At 34.0% G+C, this 19,935-nt stretch overlaps 1 long non-coding RNA gene across 2 annotated transcripts; it reads left to right on the forward strand.

Moving 5' to 3' along the window:
* The first annotated feature begins 4,330 nt into the window (after positions 1 to 4,330).
* On the forward strand, positions 4,331 to 9,862 carry LOC143226906 (uncharacterized). 2 transcript variants are annotated; one of them, XR_013014808.1, is made up of 3 exons: positions 4,449 to 4,663; positions 5,678 to 5,777; positions 7,564 to 7,653. It is a non-coding gene; the product is annotated as an uncharacterized LOC143226906 (long non-coding RNA). The 2 variants fall into 2 exon arrangements; XR_013014809.1 differs by lacking the exon at positions 5,678 to 5,777 and having other exon boundaries at positions 4,331 to 4,663; positions 7,564 to 9,862.
* The last annotated feature ends 10,073 nt before the right edge of the window (positions 9,863 to 19,935 follow it).

Consider the following 19,935-nt stretch of genomic DNA (forward strand, 5'->3'; position numbering starts at 1 on the left):
TTCACACAAGACGCAGCTATGAAACATGAGATTCCTGTGGGGCAAAGTGTGCTGAACCATGACCTCTGGATTGAGGGTTCAGAAAGAGCCACAGCATTTGTCCGTGGGAAAAATTACATGTAGTATACCAGTCGAAGAGGCTTCATTTACACTGAAATCTTCTTTGTAGCAACTGACAGAAACACTTGTAGGATAGAACACCTTAAAATATTTCTTGTAATCTAGAACAGACTAAAATGTTTGTTGTATGCTGCAATAACTGAAAATGTTTCTTTTGTTGTATAATGAATCAATATTTTATTTTTCTACAGTGGGCCCCCCCCGCTAGTACAGCGGTATATCTACGGATTTACAACGCTAAAATCAGGGGTTCGATTCCCCTCGGTGGGCTCAGCAGATTGCCAGATGTGGCTTTGCTATAAGAAAAACAAACAAACAATTCTACAGTGGACTGGATTAAGAATTTTCTGGTATTATCATTTCACAAATAAACAAGCTATAAGCTAAGTTATAAATTAATGAAATCAGATATTCGGTAGTAAAAAACTTATATTGTAGATTAGAAGAAACAAAAACATGTCATATAGAGTATAATACATTCATAAATTTATTTTAGGGTGAAATCTAAAGAACTGTTTCTTGTATGTTAGGAAATGACAAAATATTCCTTTCAAAGCTAGAATAAGTCAAAACTTTATTGCAAGGAATATAAACCAAATAAATTATTAAGTTAATTTAAAGAGCTAATGAGTTTGTTGCTTGAGAAACTATTATAAATCTAATTAGACTTGTGTTTACATTAGAAGATCGTTTCAAATAGTTTAATCAATGAAATGATAGCTTTGGTGAAAGATGTAGGTTTCAACGCTGGAAGCTACAATGTAAATATTTACCACAACGTACATGCACAAGTACAAAGAGAGCTTTCTGTTACAAAACTTTGGTGGCGATGCCCTAAGCAGTTGGATCCGACTGAAAGTAAGTTCATCCTAAAGTATCAACTAAAAACATGACGTTACTTCCGCTTATTCTTTCGGCAAAATGTTTTAAAGGAAATTTTATCAACTTTAGAAACTCTATCAACCCAAGAAACTATTTTAAAATGTAATCAGCTCGATAATATCTGCCACCTAACAACAATATCAACTTATTAATATCTTCCACCTAATAACAACAGCATCTTGGTAATATCTTCCATGTTGTTTCACTCGGTTACAATAACGAATCAGTAATGTTTCCCACCTTACAACAACAGCAACTTAGTAATATCTTACACCTTGTTTCAGTTAGTTACAATAACGAATCAGTAATATGTTCCACCTAACAACAATAGACAGTACGTTCTTCCTGACTGCAATATAATGTATTCTGACAGATCTCAATAACTGTACAATAATATATTCCACTTGAATACAACAGCCACTAAATAATGTATGCTAACAGTTTTAAGCAGTCACGTAATAATTGTTCATATCTGGTCAAATTACTCAGACAATAATGTGTTATAACACTTCTAAGAGATTAATCGATAATTTGTTCCAGCTGACTACACTAACGACTCCTTAATATGACTAAATAACCAATAAATAATTTGTTCCATCAAGCTAAGTTAACCAATCAATAATGTGTTACAACAGGCCACAACAAATATTGTTAAACCTGTTCAAACACACCACAGAAACTACTATTTAAAGTGTGTCAAATTACCACATTAAGTGTTGCTAAGAATGTTACAACTGACTACAATATCCACAGCTAAACAACTAAAGGCTCCATCTAACAGTTACTGGATAATTAGCTAAAATGGTATTGAAACACTAGTTCAGTATCGATAGTTTAAAAGCACTGAAAGTGTAAGCTAAATAACTAATTATATAACATTGAGCAAAAAAAAAAACCGGACGACAGTGGGTGTTTTAAATGTTGCTGTGGGTTGTATGAAAGTTATATAGGAAATATAACTCTTTCTAAAGAATGTCACAAAAAATATAACTATTATAAAAGTGGGAAACATGGCCATTATAACCAAGACTGTAAGGAATGAATAGCTAAAGATATGCTATATGCTTTTTTTAAACAGGCATTGGAAATTCACCAAATAATTTCTCTCCCTTAGATCAGAAACATTGAATCTTTACCATTTGCGGAAATGTGTTTAAATCTTTTGGATACAGAAAGACTAAGACAAATTCCTTCTGACAGAATGTTGAAGAGTTACAAAATTTATATTGATGAATATCAGAAAACATGGGATCGAAACATTCCACTGCTACTTATGAGTTATTGAATGACTGTAGATGAAGCTATAGGTAATCTTTCAGCATTACTGATGCTTATGAGGAACATTAAAGAGCCCTTGAACCTTTTGTATTCATATAGACTTATACAGTATATGCATAGAGACGAAGGAACACCATTAATACCATAGATGACTTTTTTCAAGAAAGTCTTAAATCAAATACTGGTTAAACAAAAGTCACTATGATGTTAATGCTGGATTCCATCGACGTGGCATAGTATGTGAGTACGACCCAACGTCATTAGAGGGCAAAGTTTAAAGTTAAGCAGGTGTTGGGAAGAATCATACTATGTATTGAACAAAAATCAATGATATGATTTACAAGATGTAGAGGAATAGGCAATCCAAGCCAAGGGACACCACCAGGATTGTTGGTAAAAGAAAGATTAACCATTTAACTTTAGAGAAGAATCAATCAGTCTTAATTTAGACTATTGAAAAGTCCGAGGTTCTTGTCAAGACAGCGTTAAGGAAGAATTTGCCATCAGAAATGGGTTTGCTTGAAGAGTCCAGTGTTCCTGTCGAGTCCAATTCTAGAAAATCACTAACCAAAAAGTCACTATTGGATTTGCGCAACCATCCCCCGAGAGAGAACTCATCCAGTAACAAGACAATTAGATAAGGGGGATAAGGGAAAAGAAGTTGTCCAATCTGCATACCATTAGTACTAGAAAAGAAAAAAAACACACCAAAAGACTGGGAGAATGAAGAATTTAGACACATGAAACTAAAATATCAAAAATCTCATTCTGTCACTAAGAATTTTAGTGTACTTTGTTGAACACCTTTAATGAACAGTTTAGTACTATGTATAAAACTGGTACAATATATAACTGCCAAACTGAGTGAGTTTGATTAATTATTCTGATCAGAGTTATTTAACGATTTAGTGTGTCTGTTCGCCAATGTTTGAGTTAGTAAGCTAGTCCATGAATTAGTTATTGTGCTTTCTACTAATAAATTAATAAAGAATTCTTGCAGTTACGTGATTTTAGCGTTATTTATTTAGAAATTTCTATTGAAACGTTGTTTATGAAATTAGACCTATCTGTGAGATAGCGAATTCTACTTCTATTTTATGGTTTTGTTTACCATTATTTATTATTGTTTCTATCACTTAGTTCAATTAAAGCTCTAACTAAAGCACGTTAAACTTGAATATATTTGTATTATTAAACTGATACAAGCTTTCCTAGCAGTGACGTACAGATATTAATATTGTGAAAGGTTCTGTAAATTAGCTAATTACATGAGATGTAATCTTGTGGTCTAACTACTAGATAAAAACCTTTTCTTGATCTTCAACGAGCTTGTTAATGAGATACACTCAGAATTATTGATGATTAATATTGTTATTCATCTCTCCGTGTTTTAATATTGGAATATTGTGTGTGTTTTTCAGAATTAGGTATTTTTTCTTGGGGTTACTTTTCCTGATTTCTTTCTTTATTGAAATCAATCACATTGACACTTCATGTTGTATTGTTTAAAATGTTTATAACAAGCTCTGGCCGGAAATGGATATACTTATTGTTGTTGTTGCTGTTTTGTTTGTTTGTTTTTTGTAAATGATAGCATTTACATTCCAGTTGTTTGAACGTTTTATTCTGGACTTCTGTTTTCACAGATTAACAAATTGTTTCTTTGGTCGATCCCAGTTGTAGCGACATTTTATTTTAGTCCACTACATATCCTTGAATACAGCGTATATAAAACGCTGTTGAAGAAATAAACTTGTCCTTCGTCCTTAAGTGGATTGGATTTAGTATCGTGTATTATTACAGAATACTTCTAAAGAATCCATCCTACGTACATGTACATTTGAATTTGAAATATTCACCGTTAGTTTTATGTGTCATGTTCGACATTTGCTGAAATTATTCTACGTTAAATATGTTTAATTATTACATTAGCGATGGGCTATTATTATTTATTGTTATAGTATTTTTAATATCAGTATTATATGTCGTTATTTTTGTTTTGCGTGAATTTTCTTTAGAGAGTTTAACTTAGTAATTAAAATAAATGCTTTCATTACATTTACTGTTGTGGCAGATTAAATTTAATATTGAAAGTTTTGGTTATCTAAAAAAGAAAATTATTACAACTTTATTGAAATTATTTAAAACAATTATAATTATTATTTTACGAGTGAGGGCAGATCAGAGAAGGGAGTAAATATACATGTATATTGTTTGTTTGGACTTTATCCTGAGTTTGAAAATGGTGGCTTTAGGTTTTTTTTATATTGAGTAGGACGTATTTTTATTTAAGTATTTTACAATTAAATGTATCGTTTTATTGGTACACGTTTAACACTGTTAGGCCTTCGACTTTCAGTAAAGCCAAAACTCAGACAGTTAGGTAAGTAATTGAAAGGCTGATTAAAATCCAATGCTAACAATAAGATGGAGATACAAATTACATTTAAAGAACATATTCATTACGCTTGGCATTGTATTACTATTAGCATTCTAGCTCTTCTTTGTTACTCATTTCTGGATTTTACCGCGGCCGCCCTCAACACAATTTAACATTATCAGCTCATTTATAACTTTAAAATTTGATTAAATAACTTTAATAAATTTATCATTTATAGGGAAGCACTGAATAGTAAACTTTGAAGTTACGCATATCTAACTGTATTTGTTTACGTATTCTTTGTTATGAGATATTTTATGATTGAGAAAACCTGCTGCACATTCTTCGTGATTTTGAAACAGTCTCAGACTTCTGACAATTGTAATTTCTAGGACAGTGTTTCAGGTCACATTTAGGTAGTGTTTATCCTGAATTTAAGTTAATTTATTTTTTAGTGTCATTTAATATTTTTGGAGGAAATCTCTATTCTAGACATCTGTCGTTAATTTGATAAGTGTATTTTCTATTTTATTAGGTTTTTAAAAGAAATGTGTAAGCCATTAATGATGGCATTAGGTAAAACATGGAATGTTTAGTTTCATTGACTGGTGAAATAATGTTCAGAACCAAACCATAAGTTTTCTGTAAGGTTTGTAAAAAGCAGAAGTTTAAACTTCTGAAAAAATTGCTTTAAGATTGAAGCTACAAACATCATATAATACTTTACTTGGTTGAGCTTCTACAATATATATGCAAAGGTATAGAGTCTTACATGTGGTCTGATGTTTATTCTCCTGTTTGTGGGTAATCAGGGTTTTTTTTTGTGAGAAATTAGACTTGATTTGCAACACTCTCCTTTGCTCAGACATTTACTTGTGAACCACTGACAGGCATCTTGCTGCTTGGGTCTTTTTTTACAACTAGTATGTCATATTTTGAGTATTTCTCCTGTGGTTTATGAATTGTCATCTTCTTTATTGTGAGAAACTAATTTGTATGATTAATTAATCCTTCCAGATCACTTAGGGGGTGATGCCATGTCTTTTTCTCCCCATTCATTGGATCAGCATGCCTTTGCTTTCTATCATCTGGTGAACCTCCACATGGATGTTTAGAGGTGAGACCTTCTACTTCGTATTTGGGGCTCAAAACAAAATGCTACTGTTAATCTTAAACAATGTCAATTTTCCAGAATGTGTCTGTCACTTAACAACAGTTTTCTGTTTTTTTTATCATCTTTGCAACTTTTGTCAAGAGCCTATCACAGGTCTTTTGACCAACTTTTGAGGGATCTTAGTCCTTTATTGGCTTCCACTTTGGTCATGTTGTAAGCTTCTACTCTCTCCTTTGTATCTTGGTTGATTTGTTGTTGGTAGCATTTAGAGAGAAATGCCTTGTAAGAGGGAATACTCCTTCCTTTCTTGATCTTTAGAAATTTAAGAGAAGCTCCTTTTCTCAGTATGTTTTTGGAGGAATTCTAAAATCTGTGGGATCTTCTAAATTCTTGATTTTCTACACTGACTTTTTGAATCTTGCAAAGCTCTACAACAGCATGGTTTATCACATCTATAATTCATGTTTTCAAACCTTCTGCTTTGGAGTTTCAATCCATTTGAACACAAGTGTGATTTTTAACCTTACCAATGAAGATTATCCTCTAGGATGGAATGGAGATTTCAGTGTTGGCAACTGCCTTATGGGGTCAGATTCTGTTGTGTCTCAAGAGGAGATATTTGATGGAGATCAGTGAGTTAGTTAACTTCTCAGGAGTGGATTGGACATTCAGTTCAAGTTTTTTTATGTCTCATTATTCTTTGGTTTCCACTCTCCAAAAATCTTCTTACATCCAACTGTCAAGTAGAAGTCTTCCAAAATCTGCACAAAGAGACCATAAATTTAGCCACCTCATTTCTGGAGGGTTTTTATAGAAGGCTGTTTGTAGTACCAAATAAGACAGACAATTGATAACTGGTCATCAGGTGTGACATCTATGATAAAGGCTATGAACTGCCTGGAACTTATAATATTAAATACATATTGCTTGATCTGTATAAATAATACATGCACATGTTGCTTGACCTTTATATACAGTATGTACCCACAGGCCAGGTATTGCTTGCAAGTATTCATGCACACGTTGCTTGACCTCTATACACAGTATGTACCCACGGGCCAGATATCGCTTGCACGCATTCATGCACACGTTGCTTGACCTCTATACACAGTATGTACCCACGGGCCAGATATTGCTTCCACGTATTCATGCACATGTTGCTTGACCTTTATACACAGTACATACCCACGGGCCAGGTATCGCTTGCACGCATTCATGCACACGTTGCTTGACCTCTATACACAGTACGTACCCATGGGCCAGGTATCACTTGCACTCATTCATGCACACGTTACTTGACCTCTATACCCATGGGCCATGTATCGCTTGCACTCCTTCATGCACACTTTGCTTGACCTCTATACACACGGGCCAAGTATTGCTTGCACGCATTCATGTACACGTTGCTTGACCTCTATACACACGGGCCAACTATTGCTTGCACGTTTTCATGTACACGTCACTTGACCTTTATACACACGGGCCAAGTATTGCTTGCACGCATTCATGTACACATTCTGTAATAATGATGTAACAGAATAATTATTAAATAAAAATATGGGATTAAAGAAATGAATTACTTGAAATGTGATTCTCTTAAGAAATTAAGTGAAAGTTTGCTACTAGAAATACATTTTAGGAACATAAATGTTTTCATGGATAAAAGTATGTTAAGTTAGGTAGTATTAATGTTTATCTTGTTATTTCAGTCTTTGCTTATGGTTACTGGTGAGGTTATTAAACTTTTGTATAATGTAAGAACATTTGAAATAAAAGTTAATGTTTTCAGGTATCTTAAAAATGACAAACATTGTGGAAGCTCTTTCTTGTTTGACAAGATCATTGGAAAATTCAGTGACTGAAGTTGAAAATGTTACAGAAGGTAAGAAAGTTTGATGAATAAATAGTCACAGTAACAGAACCACGTGTTTGTAAAGTCAGATATTACATTTTAAATTTGAGTGAATAAACAGTCACAGTAACAGAATCAGGTGTGTGTTTGTAAAGACAGATATTATTTTTTAAATTTGAGTTAATAAACAGTCACAGGAATAGAACCACGTGTTTGTTTGTAAAGTCAGATATTATTTTTTAGATTTGAGTGAATAAACAGTCACAGTAACAGAACCACGTTTGTGTGTGAAATCTGATAACATCTAGTGTAGCTGTTCATTTGTAATATTATTTGAATTGTTCTCTTGGTGATAAGAATAACATAAACCTAATTTATTAAGAAGAGGAGGTACTTGAAGCTGCATCTGTGTGCAAAATATTCAGGACTTCAAATTGGTCACCATACATACTGGCTGCTCATAGCCTGTGAGCTGTGTTTTAAAATATAAAAAAGTAATTCTTGTATGCTTTGCTCCAATTACACTGCTCCATTTGATAAATTGTGGAAAGAAGTGTTATGAGGTTAAATTATGTCGCCATCTTGTGTTTGTTTTGCTGACTTACTTTGAACTAATTTACAACAATCTTTGAACTGTTGCCTTTAAAAAATATACAGAATGATTGCCTTCATGTCAGACAGGTCAAGTGAACTGCCTATCAAGGTGACCATGTTTGGCCATACACAGGACGCTCTTGACTAGGAAAGGATGGAAACAGACTGTAAAATATATTTTTTTATTATAAACTACTATCTTTAGAAAATCACTGAACATCATAAATACATTTTTCAGTATTTCTCTTTATTGAGTAACCTTCTGTTGTATTGGCTGATATTGAGCCAGACACTTAAGTCATTTCTCTAACTCTTGTTTAGTTTCACATATGGTGGGAAGTTTGAAAAGCTTCCCACTATAGAAATAAGCACTTTAACATGTAGATCAAATGTGTTGCATTTGGTGCTTTTATCACAAATGCAACAGTTACGTTGACTATTTGTCCCACTAATCATACAAACACAAGTTTTACTTGGCAGGAGTACAAGGTTTTGACTATTTGTCCCACTAATCATACAAACACAAGTTTTGCTTGCCAGGAGTACAAGGTTTTGACTATTTGTCCCACTATTCATACAAACACAAGTTTTACTTGTCAGGAGTACAAGGTTTTTGACTATTTGTCCCACTAATTATACAAACACAAGTTTTACTTGTCAGGAGTACAAGGTTTTTGACTATTTGTCCCTCTAATCATACAAACACAAGTTTTGCTTGCCAGGAGTACAAGGTTTTTGACTATTTGTCCCAATAATCATACAAACACAAGTTTTACTTGTCAGGAGTACAAGGTTTTTGACTATTTGTCCCACTAATCATACAAACACAAGTTTTACTTGTCAGGAGTACAAGGTTTTTGACTATTTGTCCCACTAATCATACAAACACAAGTTTTACTTGCCAGGAGTACAAGGTTTTTGACTATTTGTCCCACTAATCATACAAACACAAGTTTTACTTGTCAGGAGTACAAGGTTTTTGACTATTTGTCCCACTAATCATACAAACACAAGTTTTACTTGTCAGGAGTACAAGGTTTTGACTATTTGTCCCACTAATCATACAAACACAAGTTTTACTTGTCAGGAGTACAAGGTTTTGACTATTTGTCCCACTAATCATACAAACACAAGTTTTACTTGCCAGGAGTACAAGGTTTTTGACTATTTGTCCCACTAATCATACAAACACAAGTTTTACTTGTCAGGAGTACAAGGTTTTTGACTATTTGTCCCATTATTCATACAAACACAAGTTTTACTTGCCAGGAGTACAAGGTTTTTGACTATTTGTCCCACTAATCATACAAACACAAGTTTTACTTGTCAGGAGTACAAGGTTTTTGACTATTTGTCCCACTAATCATACAAACACAAGTTTTACTTGTCAGGAGTACAAGGTTTTGACTATTTGTCCCACTAATCATACAAACACAAGTTTTACTTGTCAGGAGTACAAGGTTTTGACTATTTGTCCCACTAATCATACAAACACAAGTTTTACTTGTCAGGAGTACAAGGTTTTTGACTATTTGTCCCACTAATCATACAAACACAAGTTTTACTTGTCAGGAGTACAAGGTTTTTGACTATTTGTCCCACTAATCATACAAACACAAGTTTTACTTGTCAGGAGTACAAGGTTTTGACTATTTGTCCCACTAATCATACAAACACAAGTTTTACTTGTCAGGAGTACAAGGTTTTGACTATTTGTCCCACTAATCATACAAACACAAGTTTTACTTGTCAGGAGTACAAGGTTTTTGACTATTTGTCCCACTAATCATACAAACACAAGTTTTACTTGTCAGGAGTACAAGGTTTTTGACTATTTGTCCCACTAATCATACAAACACAAGTTTTACTTGCCAGGAGTACAAGGTTTTTGACTATTTGTCCCACTATTCATACAAACACAAGTTTTACTTGTCAGGAGTACAAGGTTTTGACTATTTGTCCCACTAATCATACAAACACAAGTTTTACTTGTCAGGAGTACAAGGTTTTTGACTATTTGTCCCACTAATCATACAAACACAAGTTTTACTTGTCAGGAGTACAAGGTTTTTTGACTATTTGTCCCACTAATCATACAAACACAAGTTTTACTTGTCAGGAGTACAAGGTTTTTGACTATTTGTCCCACTAATCATACAAACACAAGTTTTACTTGTCAGGAGTACAAGGTTTTGACTATTTGTCCCACTAATCATACAAACACAAGTTTTACTTGTCAGGAGTACAAGGTTTTGACTATTTGTCCCACTAATCATACAAACACAAGTTTTACTTGTCAGGAGTACAAGGTTTTGACTATTTGTCCCACTAATCATACAAACACAAGTTTTACTTGTCAGGAGTACAAGGCTTTTGACTATTTGTCCCACTAATCATACAAACACAAGTTTTACTTGTCAGGAGTACAAGGTTTTTGACTATTTGTCCCACTAATCATACAAACACAAGTTTTACTTGCCAGGAGTACAAGGTTTTTGACTATTTGTCCCACTAATCATACAAACACAAGTTTTACTTGTCAGGTACAAGGTTTTTGACTATTTGTCCCACTAATCATACAAACACAAGTTTTACTTGTCAGGAGTACAAGGTTTTTGACTATTTGTCCCACTAATCATACAAACACAAGTTTTACTTGTCAGGAGTACAAGGTTTTTGACTATTTGTCCCACTAATCATACAAACACAAGTTTTACTTGTCAGGAGTACAAGGTTTTTGACTATTTGTCCCACTAATCATACAAACACAAGTTTTACTTGTCAGGAGTACAAGGTTTTGACTATTTGTCCCACTAATCATACAAACACAAGTTTTACTTGTCAGGAGTACAAGGTTTTTTGACTATTTGTCCCACTAATCATACAAACACAAGTTTTACTTGTCAGGAGTACAAGGTTTTGACTATTTGTCCCACTAATCATACAAACACAAGTTTTACTTGTCAGGAGTACAAGGTTTTTGACTATTTGTCCCACTAATCATACAAACACAAGTTTTACTTGCCAGGAGTACAAGGTTTTGACTATTTGTCCCACTAATCATACAAACACAAGTTTTACTTGTCAGGAGTACAAGGTTTTTGACTATTTGTCCCACTAATCATACAAACACAAGTTTTACTTGTCAGGAGTACAAGGTTTTGACTATTTGTCCCACTAATCATACAAACACAAGTTTTACTTGTCAGGAGTACAAGGTTTTGACTATTTGTCCCACTAATCATACAAACACAAGTTTTACTTGTCAGGAGTACAAGGTTTTGACTATTTGTCCCACTAATCATACAAACACAAGTTTTACTTGTCAGGAGTACAAGGTTTTTGACTATTTGTCCCACTAATCATACAAACACAAGTTTTACTTGTCAGAGTACAAGGTTTTGACTATTTGTCCCACTAATCATACAAACACAAGTTTTACTTGTCAGGAGTACAAGGTTTTTGACTATTTGTCCCACTAATCATACAAACACAAGTTTTACTTGTCAGGAGTACAAGGTTTTGACTATTTGTCCCACTAATCATACAAACACAAGTTTTACTTGTCAGGAGTACAAGGTTTTTTGACTATTTGTCCCACTTGTCAGGAGTACAAGGTTTTGACTATCACTAATCATACAAACACAAGTTTTACTTGTCAGGAGTACAAGGTTTTGACTATTTGTCCCACTAATCATACAAACACAAGTTTTACTTGTCAGGAGTACAAGGTTTTGACTATTTGTCCCACTAATCATACAAACACAAGTTTTACTTGTCAGGAGTACAAGGTTTTTGACTATTTGTCCCACTAATCATACAAACACAAGTTTTACTTGTCAGAGTACAAGGTTTTTGACTATTTGTCCCACTAATCATACAAACACAAGTTTTACTTGTCAGGAGTACAAGGTTTTGACTATTTGTCCCACTAATCATACAAACACAAGTTTTACTTGTCAGGAGTACAAGGTTTTTGACTATTTGTCCCACTAATCATACAAACACAAGTTTTACTTGTCAGGAGTACAAGGTTTTGACTATTTGTCCCACTAATCATACAAACACAAGTTTTACTTGTCAGGAGTACAAGGTTTTTGACTATTTGTCCCACTAATCATACAAACACAAGTTTTACTTGTCAGGAGTACAAGGTTTTGACTATTTGTCCCACTAATCATACAAACACAAGTTTTACTTGTCAGGAGTACAAGGTTTTTGACTATTTGTCCCACTAATCATACAAACACAAGTTTTACTTGTCAGGAGTACAAGGTTTTTGACTATTTGTCCCACTAATCATACAAACACAAGTTTTACTTGTCAGGAGTACAAGGTTTTTGACTATTTGTCCCACTAATCATACAAACACAAGTTTTACTTGTCAGGAGTACAAGGTTTTTGACTATTTGTCCCACTAATCATACAAACACAAGTTTTACTTGTCAGGAGTACAAGGTTTTGACTATTTGTCCCACTAATCATACAAACACAAGTTTTACTTGTCAGGAGTACAAGGTTTTGACTATTTGTCCCACTAATCATACAAACACAAGTTTTACTTGTCAGGAGTACAAGGTTTTGACTATTTGTCCCACTAATCATACAAACACAAGTTTTACTTGTCAGGAGTACAAGGTTTTTGACTATTTGTCCCACTAATCATACAAACACAAGTTTTACTTGTCAGGAGTACAAGGTTTTGACTATTTGTCCCACTAATCATACAAACACAAGTTTTACTTGTCAGGAGTACAAGGTTTTGACTATTTGTCCCACTAATCATACAAACACAAGTTTTACTTGTCAGGAGTACAAGGTTTTGACTATTTGTCCCACTAATCATACAAACACAAGTTTTACTTGTCAGGAGTACAAGGTTTTGACTATTTGTCCCACTAATCATACAAACACAAGTTTTACTTGTCAGGAGTACAAGGTTTTGACTATTTGTCCCACTAATCATACAAACACAAGTTTTACTTGTCAGGAGTACAAGGTTTTGACTATTTGTCCCACTAATCATACAAACACAAGTTTTACTTGTCAGGAGTACAAGGTTTTGACTATTTGTCCCACTAATCATACAAACACAAGTTTTACTTGTCAGGAGTACAAGGTTTTTGACTATTTGTCCCACTAATCATACAAACACAAGTTTTACTTGTCAGGAGTACAAGGTTTTTGACTATTTGTCCCACTAATCATACAAACACAAGTTTTACTTGTCAGAAGTACAAGGTTTTTGACTATTTGTCCCACTAATCATACAAACACAAGTTTTACTTGTCAGGAGTACAAGGTTTTTGACTATTTGTCCCACTAATCATACAAACACAAGTTTTACTTGTCAGGAGTACAAGGTTTTGACTATTTGTCCCACTAATCATACAAACACAAGTTTTACTTGTCAGGAGTACAAGGTTTTTGACTATTTGTCCCACTAATCATACAAACACAAGTTTTACTTGTCAGGAGTACAAGGTTTTGACTATTTGTCCCACTAATCATACAAACACAAGTTTTACTTGTCAGGAGTACAAGGATTTTGACTATTTGTCCCACTAATCATACAAACACAAGTTTTACTTGTCAGGAGTACAAGGTTTTTGACTATTTGTCCCACTAATCATACAAACACAAGTTTTACTTGCCAGGAGTACAAGGTTTTTGACTATTTGTCCCACTAATCATACAAACCAAGTTTTACACAAGGTTTTTGACTATTTGTCTAATCATACAAACACAAGTTTTACTTGTCAGGAGTACAAGGTTTTGACTATTTGTCCCACTAATCATACAAACACAAGTTTTACTTGTCAGGAGTACAAGGTTTTGACTATTTGTCCCACTAATCATACAAACACAAGTTTTACTTGTCAGGAGTACAAGGTTTTGACTATTTGTCCCACTAATCATACAAACACAAGTTTTACTTGTCAGGAGTACAAGGTTTTTGACTATTTGTCCCACTAATCATACAAACACAAGTTTTACTTGTCCCACTAATCATACAAACACAAGTTTTACTTGTCAGGAGTACAAGGTTTTGACTATTTGTCCCACTAATCATACAAACACAAGTTTTACTTGTCAGGAGTACAAGGGTTTTGACTATTTGTCCCACTAATCATACAAACACAAGTTTTACTTGTCAGGAGTACAAGGTTTTGACTATTTGTCCCACTAATCATACAAACACAAGTTTTACTTGTCAGGAGTACAAGGTTTTGACTATTTGTCCCACTAATCATACAAACACAAGTTTTACTTGTCAGGAGTACAAGGTTTTGACTATTTGTCCCACTAATCATACAAACACAAGTTTTACTTGTCAGAGTACAAGGTTTTGACTATTTGTCCCACTAATCATACAAACACAAGTTTTACTTGTCAGGAGTACAAGGTTTTGACTATTTGTCCCACTAATCATACAAACACAAGTTTTACTTGTCAGGAGTACAAGGTTTTGACTATTTGTCCCACTAATCATACAAACACAAGTTTTACTTGTCAGGAGTACAAGGTTTTGACTATTTGTCCCACTAATCATACAAACACAAGTTTTACTTGTCAGGAGTACAAGGTTTTGACTATTTGTCCCACTAATCATACAAACACAAGTTTTACTTGTCAGGAGTACAAGGTTTTGACTATTTGTCCCACTAATCATACAAACACAAGTTTTACTTGTCAGGAGTACAAGGTTTTGACTATTTGTCCCACTAATCATACAAACACAAGTTTTACTTGTCAGGAGTACAAGGTTTTGACTATTTGTCCCACTAATCATACAAACACAAGTTTTACTTGTCAGGAGTACAAGGTTTTGACTATTTGTCCCACTAATCATACAAACACAAGTTTTACTTGTCAGGAGTACAAGGTTTTTGACTATTTGTCCCACTAATCATACAAACACAAGTTTTACTTGTCAGGAGTACAAGGTTTTTGACTATTTGTCCCACTAATCATACAAACACAAGTTTTACTTGTCAGGAGTTACAAGGTTTTTGACTATTTGTCCCACTAATCATACAAACACAAGTTTTACTTGTCAGAGTACAAGGTTTTTGACTATTTGTCCCACTAATCATACAAACACAAGTTTTACTTGTCAGGAGTACAAGGTTTTGACTATTTGTCCCACTAATCATACAAACACAAGTTTTACTTGTCAGGAGTACAAGGTTTTGACTATTTGTCCCACTAATCATACAAACACAAGTTTTACTTGTCAGGAGTACAAGGTTTTTGACTATTTGTCCCACTAATCATACAAACACAAGTTTTACTTGTCAGGAGTACAAGGTTTTTGACTATTTGTCCCACTAATCATACAAACACAAGTTTTACTTGTCAGGAGTACAAGGTTTTTGACTATTTGTCCCACTAATCATACAAACACAAGTTTTACTTGTCAGGAGTACAAGGTTTTGACTATTTGTCCCACTAATCATACAAACACAAGTTTTACTTGTCAGGAGTACAAGGTTTTTGACTATTTGTCCCACTAATCATACAAACACAAGTTTTACTTGTCAGGAGTACAAGGTTTTTGACTATTTGTCCCACTAATCATACAAACACAAGTTTTACTTGTCAGGAGTACAAGGTTTTGACTATTTGTCCCACTAATCATACAAACACAAGTTTTACTTGTCAGGAGTACAAGGTTTTGACTATTTGTCCCACTAATCATACAAACACAAGTTTTACTTGTCAGGAGTACAAGGTTTTGACTATTTGTCCCACTAATCATACAAACACAAGTTTTACTTGTCAGGAGTACAAGGTTTTGACTATTTGTCCCACTAATCATACAAACACAAGTTTTACTTGTCAGAGTACAAGGTTTTTTGACTATTTGTCCCACTAATCATACAAACACAAGTTTTACTTGTCAGGAGTACAAGGTTTTTGACTATTTGTCCCACTAATCATACAAACACAAGTTTTACTTGTCAGGAGTACAAGGTTTTGACTATTTGTCCCACTAATCATACAAACACAAGTTTTACTTGTCAGGAGTACAAGGTTTTGACTATTTGTCCCACTAATCATACAAACACAAGTTTTACTTGTCAGGAGTACAAGGTTTTGACTATTTGTCCCACTAATCATACAAACACAAGTTTTACTTGTCAGGAGTACAAGGTTTTGACTATTTGTCCCACTAATCATACAAACACAAGTTTTACTTGTCAGGAGTACAAGGATTTTGACTATTTGTCCCACTAATCATACAAACACAAGTTTTACTTGTCAGGAGTACAAGGTTTTTGACTATTTGTCCCACTATTCATACAAACACAAGTTTTACTTGTCAGGAGTACAAGGTTTTTGACTATTTGTCCCACTAATCATACAAACACAAGTTTTACTTGTCAGGAGTACAAGGTTTTTTGACTATTTGTCCCACTAATCATACAAACACAAGTTTTACTTGTCAGGAGTACAAGGTTTTGACTATTTGTCCCACTAATCATACAAACACAAGTTTTACTTGTCAGAGTACAAGGTTTTGACTATTTGTCCCACTAATCATACAAACACAAGTTTTACTTGTCAGGAGTACAAGGTTTTTTGACTATTTGTCCCACTAATCATACAAACACAAGTTTTACTTGTCAGGAGTACAAGGTTTTTTACTATTTGTCCCACTAATCATACAAACACAAGTTTTACTTGTCAGGAGTACAAGGATTTTGACTATTTGTCCCACTAATCATACAAACACAAGTTTTACTTGTCAGGAGTACAAGGTTTTTGACTATTTGTCCCACTAATCATACAAACACAAGTTTTACTTGTCAGGAGTACAAGGTTTTTGACTATTTGTCCCATTATTCATACAAACACAAGTTTTACTTGCCAGGAGTACAAGGTTTTTGACTATTTGTCCCACTATTCATACAAACACAAGTTTTACTTGTCAGGAGTACAAGGTTTTTGACTATTTGTCCCACTAATCATACAAACACAAGTTTTACTTGTCAGGAGTACAAGGTTTTTGACTATTTGTCCCACTAATCATACAAACACAAGTTTTACTTGTCAGGAGTACAAGGTTTTTGACTATTTGTCCCACTAATCATACAAACACAAGTTTTACTTGTCAGGAGTACAAGGTTTTTGACTATTTGTCCCACTAATCATACAAACACAAGTTTTACTTGTCAGGAGTACAAGGTTTTGACTATTTGTCCCACTAATCATACAAACACAAGTTTTACTTGTCAGGAGTACAAGGTTTTGACTATTTGTCCCACTAATCATACAAACACAAGTTTTACTTGTCAGGAGTACAAGGTTTTTGACTATTTGTCCCACTAATCATACAAACACAAGTTTTACTTGTCAGGAGTACAAGGTTTTTGACTATTTGTCCCACTAATCATACAAACACAAGTTTTACTTGTCAGGGTACAAGGTTTTTGACTATTTGTCCCACTAATCATACAAACACAAGTTTTACTTGTCAGGAGTACAAGGTTTTTTTGACTATTTGTCCCACTAATCATACAAACACAAGTTTTACTTGCCAGAGTACAAGGTTTTGACTATTTGTCCCACTAATCATACAAACACAAGTTTTACTTGTCAGGAGTACAAGGTTTTTTGACTATTTGTCCCACTAATCATACAAACACAAGTTTTACTTGTCAGGAGTACAAGGTTTTTGACTATTTGTCCCACTAATCATACAAACACAAGTTTTAGCGCGTTTTTGACCAGGAGTACAAGGTTTTTGACAATTTGTCCCACTATTCATACAAACACAAGTTTTACTTGTCAGGAGTACAAGGTTTTGACTATTTGTCCCACTAATCATACAAACACAAGTTTTACTTGTCAGGAGTACAAGGTTTTGACTATTTGTCCCACTAATCATACAAACACAAGTTTTACTTGTCAGGAGTACAAGGTTTTGACTATTTGTCCCACTAATCATACAAACACAAGTTTTACTTGTCAGGAGTACAAGGTTTTTGACTATTTGTCCCACTAATCATACAAACACAAGTTTTACTTGTCAGGAGTACAAGGTTTTTGACTATTTGTCCCACTAATCATACAAACACAAGTTTTACTTGTCAGGAGTACAAAGTTTTTGACTATTTGTCCCACTATTCATACAAACACAAGTTTTACTTGTCAGGAGTACAAGGTTTTTGACTATTTGTCCCACTAATCATACAAACACAAGTTTTACTTGTCAGGAGTACAAGGTTTTTGACTATTTGTCCCACTAATCATACAAACACAAGTTTTACTTGTCAGGAGTACAAGGTTTTTGACTATTTGTCCCACTAATCATACAAACACAAGTTTTACTTGTCAGGAGTACAAGGTTTTTGACTATTTGTCCCACTAATCATACAAACACAAGTTTTACTTGTCAGGGTACAAGGTTTTGACTATTTGTCCCACTAATCATACAAACACAAGTTTTACAGGAGTACAAGGTTTTGACTATTTGTCCCATTATTCATACAAACACAAGTTTTACTTGTCAGGAGTACAAGGTTTTGACTATTTGTCCCACTAATCATACAAACACAAGTTTTACTTGTCAGGAGTACAAGGTTTTGACTATTTGTCCCACTAATCATACAAACACAAGTTTTACTTGTCAGGAGTACAGGGTTTTGACTATTTGTCCCACTAATCATACAAACACAAGTTTTACTTGTCAGGAGTACAAGGTTTTGACTATTTGTCCCACTAATCATACAAACACAAGTTTTACTTGTCAGAGTACAAGGTTTTTGACTATTTGTCCCACTAATCATACAAACACAAGTTTTACTTGTCAGGAGTACAAGGTTTTTGACTATTTGTCCCACTAATCATACAAACACAAGTTTTACTTGTCAGGAGTACAAGGTTTTTGACTATTTGTCCCACTAATCATACAAACACAAGTTTTACTTGTCAGTAGTACAAGGTTTTGACTATTTGTCCCACTAATCATACAAACACAAGTTTTACTTGTCAGGAGTACAAGGTTTTGACTATTTGTCCCACTAATCATACAAACACAAGTTTTACTTGTCAGGGTACAAGGTTTTTGACTATTTGTCCCATTATTCATACAAACACAAGTTTTACTTGTCAGGAGTACAAGGTTTTTGACTATTTGTCCCACTAATCATACAAACACAAGTTTTACTTGTCAGGAGTACAAGGTTTTTGACTATTTGTCCCACTAATCATACAAACACAAGTTTTACTTGTCAGAGTACAAGGTTTTGACTATTTGTCCCACTAATCATACAAACACAAGTTTTACTTGTCAGGAGTACAAGGTTTTGACTATTTGTCCCACTAATCATACAAACACAAGTTTTACTTGTCAGGAGTACAAGGTTTTGACTATTTGTCCCACTAATCATACAAACACAAGTTTTACTTGCTATTTGGAGTACAAGGTTTTGACTATTTGTCCCACTAATCATACAAACACAAGTTTTACTTGTCAGAGTACAAGGTTTTGACTATTTGTCCCACTAATCATACAAACACAAGTTTTACTTGTCAGGAGTACAAGGTTTTTGACTATTTGTCCCACTAATCATACAAACACAAGTTTTACTTGTCAGAAGTACAAGGTTTTTGACTATTTGTCCCACTAATCATACAAACACAAGTTTTACTTGTCAGGAGTACAAGGTTTTTGACTATTTGTCCCACTAATCATACAAACACAAG

Source organism: Tachypleus tridentatus, chromosome 9, assembly GCF_004210375.1.
Source record: "Tachypleus tridentatus isolate NWPU-2018 chromosome 9, ASM421037v1, whole genome shotgun sequence".
Lineage (NCBI taxonomy): Eukaryota > Metazoa > Arthropoda > Merostomata > Xiphosura > Limulidae > Tachypleus > Tachypleus tridentatus.